The 8742-nt window shown below is 38.9% G+C and overlaps 1 non-coding gene across 1 annotated transcript; it reads right to left on the bottom strand.

Moving 5' to 3' along the window:
* Positions 1-6196: 6196 nt before the first annotated feature.
* On the bottom strand, positions 6197-6269 carry TRNAT-CGU (transfer RNA threonine (anticodon CGU)). Its single transcript has one exon. It is a non-coding gene; the product is annotated as a tRNA-Thr (tRNA).
* Positions 6270-8742: the final 2473 nt, after the last annotated feature.

Below are 8742 nucleotides of genomic sequence, written 5' to 3'. Positions count from 1 at the left end.
GTGCCCATCTTTCTCCACTTTATATGTGGGACATCTACCACAGCATGGCTTGCCACGTGGTGCCATGTCCACACCAGGAACCAGCGAACCCTGGGTCGCCAAAGAAGAAAGTGCTAACTTAACTGCTGCGCCACCGGGCTGGCCCCTCAAGTGATTTTTCTTATTTAGCCTGTTTGTGTGATGGATTACGTTATTTGATTTTTGAATGTTGACCCAGACTTGCATATCTGGGATAAATCCTGCATGATCATGGTGTGTAATTCTTTTTACATTCTGTTGGATTCAATTTGCTAATATTTTAGTGAGGATTTTTGCATCTATATTCATGAGAGATATTGCTCTATGCTTTTCTTGTGATGTCTTTGTTTGATTTTTGGTATTTGGGTAATGCTGGCCTCATAGAATGAGTTAGAAAATATTCATTCTACTTTGATCCCTTGAAAGAGACTGTAGACTATTGGAATAATTTCTTCCTTAAATATTTGATAAATTTCACCAATGAACCCATCTGGGCTTGGTTAATTTCTCTTGAGATTGCTTCTTTGATCCATGTGTTATTTTGAAGTGTGTTGTTTAATCTCCATGTATTTTGGGATTTTCCAGTTATCTTTCTATTATTGATTTCTATTTAGTTCCATTGTGGTCTTGGAGCAGATACTGTATGACTTTAATTCTTTTGAATTTGTTAAGGTGTGTTTTATGACCCAGAATGTGGCATATCTTAGCAAATGTTCCATGTGGGATTGTGAAGAATTTGTACTGTACTGTTGTTAAATGAAGTAGTCTACAGATATTAATTATATCCAGTTGATTGATGGTGTTGTTGAGTTCAACCATGTCCTTACTGATTTTCTGCCTGCTGGATCTGTCCATTTCTTTTTTCTTCTTTTTTTTGGGGGGAAGATTAGCCCTGAGTTAACATCTGCCACCAATCCTCCTCTTTTTTGCTGAGGGAGACTGGCCCTGAGCTAACATCTGTGCCCATCTTCCTCTACTTTATGTGTGGGAGGCCTGCCACAGCATGGCTTGATAAGTGGTGCATGGGTCTGCACCTGGGATCTGAACCAGCGAATCTCAGACCTCTGAAGCAGAATGTGCAAACTTAATCACTGCACCACCGGGCTGGCCCTGTCCATTTCTGATACAAGAGTGTTGAAGTTTCCAACTATAATAGTGGATTTATCTATTTCTTTTTGCAATTATATTAGTTTTTGAATTACGTAGTTTGACACTGTGTTGTTAGGTACATACACATTAAGGACTGCTATGTCTTCTTATAGAATTGATCCCTTTATCAATATGTAATGTCCTTCTTTATCCCAGATAACTTTCCTTACTTTGAAGTCTGTTCTGTCTGAAAATAGCACAGTCATGCATCACTTAACAATGGGGATACCTTCTGAGAAATGCGTCATTAGGCAATTTCATCATTGTGTAGCAATCATAGAGTGTACTTACACAAACCTAGATGGTAGAGCCTACTACACGCCTAGGCTATATGGGATAGCCTATTGCTTCCAGGCTACAGACCTGTACAGCATGTTACTGTACTGAATGCTCTAGGCAATTGTAAGACAATGGTAAGTATTTGGGTACCTAAACATAGCAAGACATAGAAAAGGTACAGTAAAAATGTGGTATAAAAGATAAAAAATGATACAGCCTTGTAGGGCACTTACCATGAATGGAGGTTGCAGGACTGGAAGTTGCTCTGGGTGAGTCAGTGGGTGAGTAGTCAGTGAATGTGAAGGCCTAGGACATTCCTATTACTGTAGACTTTATAAACACTGTACACTTAGACTACACTAAATTTATTTAAAAAATTTTTCTTTCTTCAATAATAAATTAACCTTAGCTTACTGTAACGTTTTTACATTATAAAATTTTTAATTTTTTTTCAAGTTTTTAACAACACTTAGCTTAAACACAAACACATTATACAGCTGTTACAATGACTACAACATCACTAAGCGATAGGGATTTTTTAGCTCCATCATAATCTTATGGGACCACCATCGTATATGTGGCCCGTCATTGACCAAAACGTCATTATGTGGTATGTGACTGTATAGCTACTCCTGTTTTCTTTTTATTAGTGTTAGAATGGTACATTTTCCTCCACCCTTTTATTTTCAATCTGTATGTGTCTTTATATTTAAAGTGGATTTCATGTAGACAACATGTAGTTGGGTCTTGTTTTTTTAACTACTCTGACAATCTCTGTCTTTTCATTGGTGGATTTAGACCACTGATGTTCAAAGTGATTAATCACATAGTTGGATTAATATCTACTGTATTCATTACTGTTTTCTATTTGTTGCCCTTGGTCTTTGTTCCTATTTTTGTCATGCCCTCTTTTTCTGCCTTTTGTGGTTTTAATCGAGCATGTATATGATTCCACTTTCTCTCCTTTCTTAGCATATCAGTTATATTTCCTCTTTTGCTTTTTTTAGTGGTAGTGCTAGAGTTTCCAATATACATTTACAGCTAATCCAAGTCCAATTTCAAGGAACACTATACCACTTTACGGGTAATGTGAGTACCTTATAATAACAAAATAATCCCAGCTCCTTCTTCTTGTCCTTGTATCATTGCTGTCATTCATTTCTGTTACATATAAACATACATAAGCAAATATATATACATATGATATATAAACAAGCATACATAATCAAATACATTGTTAGTGTTACTATTTTGAACAAACTGCTGTATGTTAGTTCAATTAAGAATAAGAAATGTTTTTATTTTACCTTTACTTATTCTTTCTTTGATGCTCTTCCTTTGTTTATGTAGAGCCAAATTACTGACCTATATTATTTTCTTTCTCTATTAAGAACTTCTTTGAACACTTCTTGCATGGCAGGTCTCCTAGCAACAAATTCTCTTGACTTTTGTTTATCTGAGAAAGTCCTTATTTCTTCCTCATTTTTGAAGGATAATTTTGCAGCATACAGAACTCTAGGTTGTGCTTTTCTTCTCTCAATACTTTAAATATTTCATTCTACTCTCTTCTTGCTTGTATGGTTTCTGAAGAGAAGTCAGATATAATTCTTATCTTTGTTTCTCTATAGGTAAGGTGTTTTTTTTCCTCTGGCTTCTTTCAGGATTTTTTCTTTATCTTTGATTTTCTGTAGTTTGAAAATGATATACCGAGGTGTAGTTTTTTTGGCATGTACCCTGCTTGGCATTCTCTGAATTTCCTCACTCTGTGGTTTGATGTCAGATATTTATTTGGGGGAAATGTTCAGTCATTATTGCTTCAAATATTTCTTCTGTTCCTTTCTCTCTTTCTTCTCCTTCTTGTATTCCCATTATTCATATGTTATACCTTTTGTAGTTGTTCTATAGTCCTTGGGTGTTTTGTTCTGTTTTACTCAGTCTTTATTCTCTTTGTTTTTCACTTTTTGAGATTTCTATTGATATGTCCTTTAACTCAGAGATCTTCTCCTTAGACATGTCCAGCCTACTAATAAGCCCATCAAAGACATTCTTCATTTCTGTTATGGTGTTTTTGATCTCTAGCATTTCTTTTGTTTCTCTCTTGAGACTTCCATCTTTCTGCTTACATTGCCCATCTGTTCTTCCATACTGTTTAGTTTATTCATTACAGCCCTTAGCATATTAATCATAGATGTTTTAAATTCCCAGTCTAATAATTCTAACATTCCTGTTATGTCTGTTTCTGCTGCTTGCTCTGTCTTTTCAAAATGTGTTTTTTTGCCTTTTTGTATGTCTTGTAATTTTTTCTTTTGATAGCCAGACATGATGTACTAAGTAAAAGGAACTGCTGTAAATAGGTCTTTAGTAATGTGGTGAGGTGTCGGGGGAGGGGAAGTGTTCTATAGTCCTGTGATTAGGTCTCAGTCTTTTAATGAACCTACGCCTCTGGACTGTTAACTTTACAAGAGTTTCTCAGAGGATTTTTTGCCCCCGTGAGGTGGTAAGGATGGCTAGAGTGGGCTGGAGCTGGGTATTTCCCTTCTTGAATATGGAAGGCAAGAGCTTACTGGAGTGGGGTATTTTCTTTCCCCCAGGTCTGTTAGCCTCTGATAATACTCCAGCAGGTTAGGCTATGGTTACCTAGTTTCTTCTAAGGGCGGGTCTTGCTAAGAACAGGATGCTCTGGTGTATTTAAAAGGATTCCTTTTGTCCCTTTCTCCTGCTGGAAATATGAGAGAATTTTTCCTCAATATGTACTGTGAGAATCTGGTTGAACTCCTGGTGGTAAATCTCACAATATGACTGGGAACTGCTATAACTGGCTTCCCCTGGAGTTTTTAACTTTTGGATTTGCTCACACTGAGCCTCCAGAAATTCATCAATTCAGGGTTTTCTACCCTGCCGCTGATTCCCTGGTGGTTTCCGGTTGTGAGTCTCTGCTCTGGCAAGCCTGTGACTCTCTGTATTCACCTGTCTGCCTCTCCAGTCTCAGGGGAAGGGCTTTGCCCTGTGTCCTCCCCTCTCCTATAGATTCAAGAAGAGTTGTTGACTTTTCAGTCTATTCAGCTTTTTAATTGTAGGATGGAGTGGCAACATCCAAGTTCCTTACCTGAGGAACCAGAAACCCTGTGTTGCATTTTTTAAATTACTGAACATGGTGACATGTAAATAACAGCTTTTTACCAATGTGTGTTAAAATCACAGCACCTGAATTTCAGTGGACGAACTGCAAATACTATAGACCTTAACACAGTAAAATTATTACAAAGATGACTTTAGTTTTCCAAATTAGTTTCTTTTAACAACAGGCTAAATAGTTTCCTGATAACTTCATCTTACTGTAGAGCACATGCAGGTTTGGAAATGTAGCAGTCATCCATTCATTTAAAAAATATTATTCATTACACATTTTCGAATTCTGACCAATTTGTGGTGATTCAGTCCTAAAGAGAGCTTGGTTCCTATTATCAAGAAGTGTCATTGTAGCAAGAAAAAGAGAAAAAAGTACTTCAATTATTTGCTAGATATTATGCAATATACGCTATAATAAAGGTGAGTGAATGGTGCTATGAAAAAGCACCTCTCACCTAGACTGAAGGTAAAGTGAAACACAAGCTGAATTCTGAAGGATGAGTAGGACTTGGCTAGAAGGAGGGATGGAGTTATATTTCAAGCAAAGAGAGCAGTATGCATGAGTCACGAAAGCATAAAAAACCTTGAAGACTTTGAGGAAGAACTAGAGTGCCAAGTTGCAAGCAGTAGAAAGCTGTTCTGGTTGATTTTAATGGAAATGAATCACCTGTGCCTGTCCTGAGTCTTTAGCAATTTACAGTAAATTTTTTAAACATGGTACAGTGTAAATTGTGTTGAATTGTTTCACGAATCCAAAGTACTTTTTGAGGAATGTATCTGTGGCTGATGGATATTATTATATTATTAATTATTTAATACAAATGTGGTGTAGGGAAATTCTACCATTTTGATCTTTGATATAGATTATCAAATATAGCAATTTATGTTAGCCATTCAGATGTTATCAAGAGTTTGTTTTTGTGGGCAGCTAATTCCTGCTATGAGTTAATAAATTGAGACCAGTAGGATTAGTCAGTTCATATTTAGGTAGACTCTTCATCAGGGCTATGTTGCTTTCTTTGGTCTTCTCTATTAGGTGACCTTGGTTCCTTGGCTTTCAGGTAATTTATGTGCCTCCTAAGGTATTTACAAACTCACCACACTCTGGTTACATTTTTTTAGCTGGGCTTCATTCAATAAACGGTTATTGAGCACCAGGTGGGGTCCATACTCTTCAAGGTTCTGAGATACAGTGTCAAATAAGATACGACTCTTGTCTTCAGGGGAGCTTAGAGTCCCTTAAGCAAGTACAATAAATTGATAATTATAGTATAATCTCTTTAGGCCTATAGCAGCTAAATTAGTCAGGACTCTTTAGATTCCAAGTGATTGTGACAAATTAGTTTATCAGCTGGTTTATATTGGCGTTATTTGTTGTATTGCTGGCACTTTAAGATTTCCTACCTGAATTTCATGTATCCTCAAGATTTTAGATGGCACAGCATCTTCATTTCCATCTGTTACAAAGAATCTCATTTACAAAATTTCCTACCTTTGTTAGCAGTAGTTTCCTGTATCTTGAGAAACTAGGGTGTAGTGAGTTCGTTTCTGGTTCAGGTTATGGTGTCAAGAAACACATCCCTTAAAACCATCTATCAGTGATGGAAAAACCAAGAACTTAAGGCCCCAGTGAGATTCGAACTCACGACCCCTGGTTTACGAGACCAGTGCTCTAACCCCTGAGCTACGGAGCCCTACCTCCCTGTCTTCTAGGTGATATGCTCAAATCTTTAGGGTTTGCGTTTTGGTTTTTATTGATTTCTAACAAATTTGACATTCCGCTCTCACCCCCTTTCCGATTTTCTAGGCTGTGGTCAAATTCCTGCAGTCTCTGATAGTTTTAACACCCCCTTCAATTGGCTTTTGTCAAAGGAGGTATAGTTTTGCTTTGAATCCAGGGCAGTCGGGGGTCAGAGGTTGCGTGTTGACAATAGTGGGGAATAAGCAGCTTGCCCATTTGCCGAGATGTGGAGTTTGGGGTGAGGACGAAGGTGAGCTTGAGTTTATTTACAGCCACGCCCTCCGCTCTGCAGTACTTTTTGCACGGATTGACGCCCAGGTATTCCAGTTCTTACTGCCTTGGAGAAAAACAGGCGAAATCTGTCTCAGATTCCCCGATATCAGATATCATAAAAGACAGACTGAGAGGTGAGGGACAAGATGAGGCCAGCTGGAAGAAGGAAGTGGAGCGACCTCCGGGTGACAGAAGCAGAAGCCTAGTCTTTGAGGCTGAAATATCTTTTGGAGCCTCGGTCCCGGGAGTAAAGACCAGGGCCGTGTTTCTCATTCGCCACCGGGCGTCGCTGAAACCCAAATAGAAGAGTACAGTCCGAAGGCGCTGTGACAAAGATATCAGAAGACTGTTAACTCTTACCCTGGTAAAGGGGCTGTGAGGGGCATGAAAAAAGCTGTTTGGGGGCTCATTTCGGACAAGCAACGACCATAATGTCAGGAGACCGGGGCAGAGAAGAAAACTCAACCACAAATCCTGGGTCCCCCGTCCCAGGGCCCTGCGCACGGAAACAAAGCAAGGATCATTTTCCTTTCTACTCTCATGGTTTGATAGCTGGCTCGAAAAGAAATAGTAGCTCTTAATTACAAACAAAAAACAAAACCAAAAAACACCTCGACTCCTGATGAATACAAGTAAATTATTAAACAACTCAGCAAAATAAGGTTCACCGGTTGGGAAGTGAGGAAGGCTCTGCGCGTCTGTCCCAACTCTGGAGTACAGCTCTCCCAGCTTCCAGAGGGGAGGCCGAGAAATCTACCAATAGCAGGTCAGTCAGCCAGATCTCCAAAAGATCTCACAGGGGAAAGCAATCCCACACTCCACTCCCCATTCCCCAAAGTCATACACAGGCAAAATAATGCCCTTGTCACCTGGAGTGTCCTAAACGCAAATGACAGTTAAACAAAACAAAACAAGAAAGAGGCAGATTAATGAAGTTGAGAGTGAGGGGAGTGAAGGGGACGTGAGGTCAACGTTATCACTGTTATCCATCCGCAGCTTCTTGAACTTCTTAGGAAGTTCCTAAAAACTGCCTCCTGCCTCCCAGAGGAGCCAGTTTGTGCAGATTCTCCAAAATTCTAAACTTGCCTCTGCAGAAGGAATCTTATCTCCTGAAGCTCCTCCTCATCACCCAATATCAGAGAAGGGGATGCTGGCCCAAGAGGGATCGAAAAGTCCCAGCAAGCCTATGATTTGCAGTTTTGGCAGATTTCATGCTGGGTTTAGGTACAGTGTTCACCTCCTATTTTCTAGCACCTAAAGAAATGTATGACCTCAGTGAAATACAGGTCTGTTATGTTCAGAAGAATCACTCAAATGAATAAGCCAGGCTATGTTCTTATAAAACTATTTATGCACCTGAAATTAGAATTTCATACAATTTTCACAGGTCATGAAATATTATTCTTCTTTTGAGATTTTCAACTTTTTTTTTTTTTTGGTGAGGAATATTGGCCCTGAGCTAACATCTTTGCCAATCTTCCTCCATTTTGTGTGTGAGACACCACCACAGCATGGCTCAATGAGTGATGTGTAGTCTGCACCCAGAATCCAAACCTGCGAACCCGTGAAGCAGAGCATGTGAACTTAACTACTACACCACTGGGCCAGCTCCTCAACCATTTCAAAATGTAAAATTTTAGTTCACAGTCCATACAAAAACAGGCAGTGGATGGGATTTGACCCATGGGGCATAGTTTGCTGACTCCCAAAATAGAGTAAGATATAGAATGTCACATATAGATGAATATAGGCTCTCAAAGTCTTGTTTGAAATTTGAGTTCCATTATTTGAATTTATTTTCTTTCCCCTTTTATAGTGTTCCTTTATTTGTAACACTATTATTATTTTTTGCCATTATTTTTGTTGCAGTTACTACAGCTGTGTAACAAGTTACCCCCAAAATCAAGGGCTTAAACATCACAACATTGGTTTTAGCTCAGATGTGATAGCTTATCTGGACTCCACTCAGGTAGCATGGCTTGAAAGCTAGGCTATGATCTCTGAATGCTTGCTTACTCACAAGTCTGTTGACTTAAATGATCACCTTAAATTTTTCTGAGATCTGACCAAAGGCTTTACAGTTGTGTCCTTGACTTCATGTTTAGACCATGTTTTCCTGACAATACCCTCGATGTGATGTTTCCCCAGAAGCC

Source organism: Equus przewalskii, chromosome 19 (assembly GCF_037783145.1).
Source record: "Equus przewalskii isolate Varuska chromosome 19, EquPr2, whole genome shotgun sequence".
Classification (NCBI taxonomy): Eukaryota; Metazoa; Chordata; class Mammalia; order Perissodactyla; family Equidae; genus Equus; species Equus przewalskii.
This window is presented reverse-complemented; position numbering and strand designations above follow the sequence as displayed.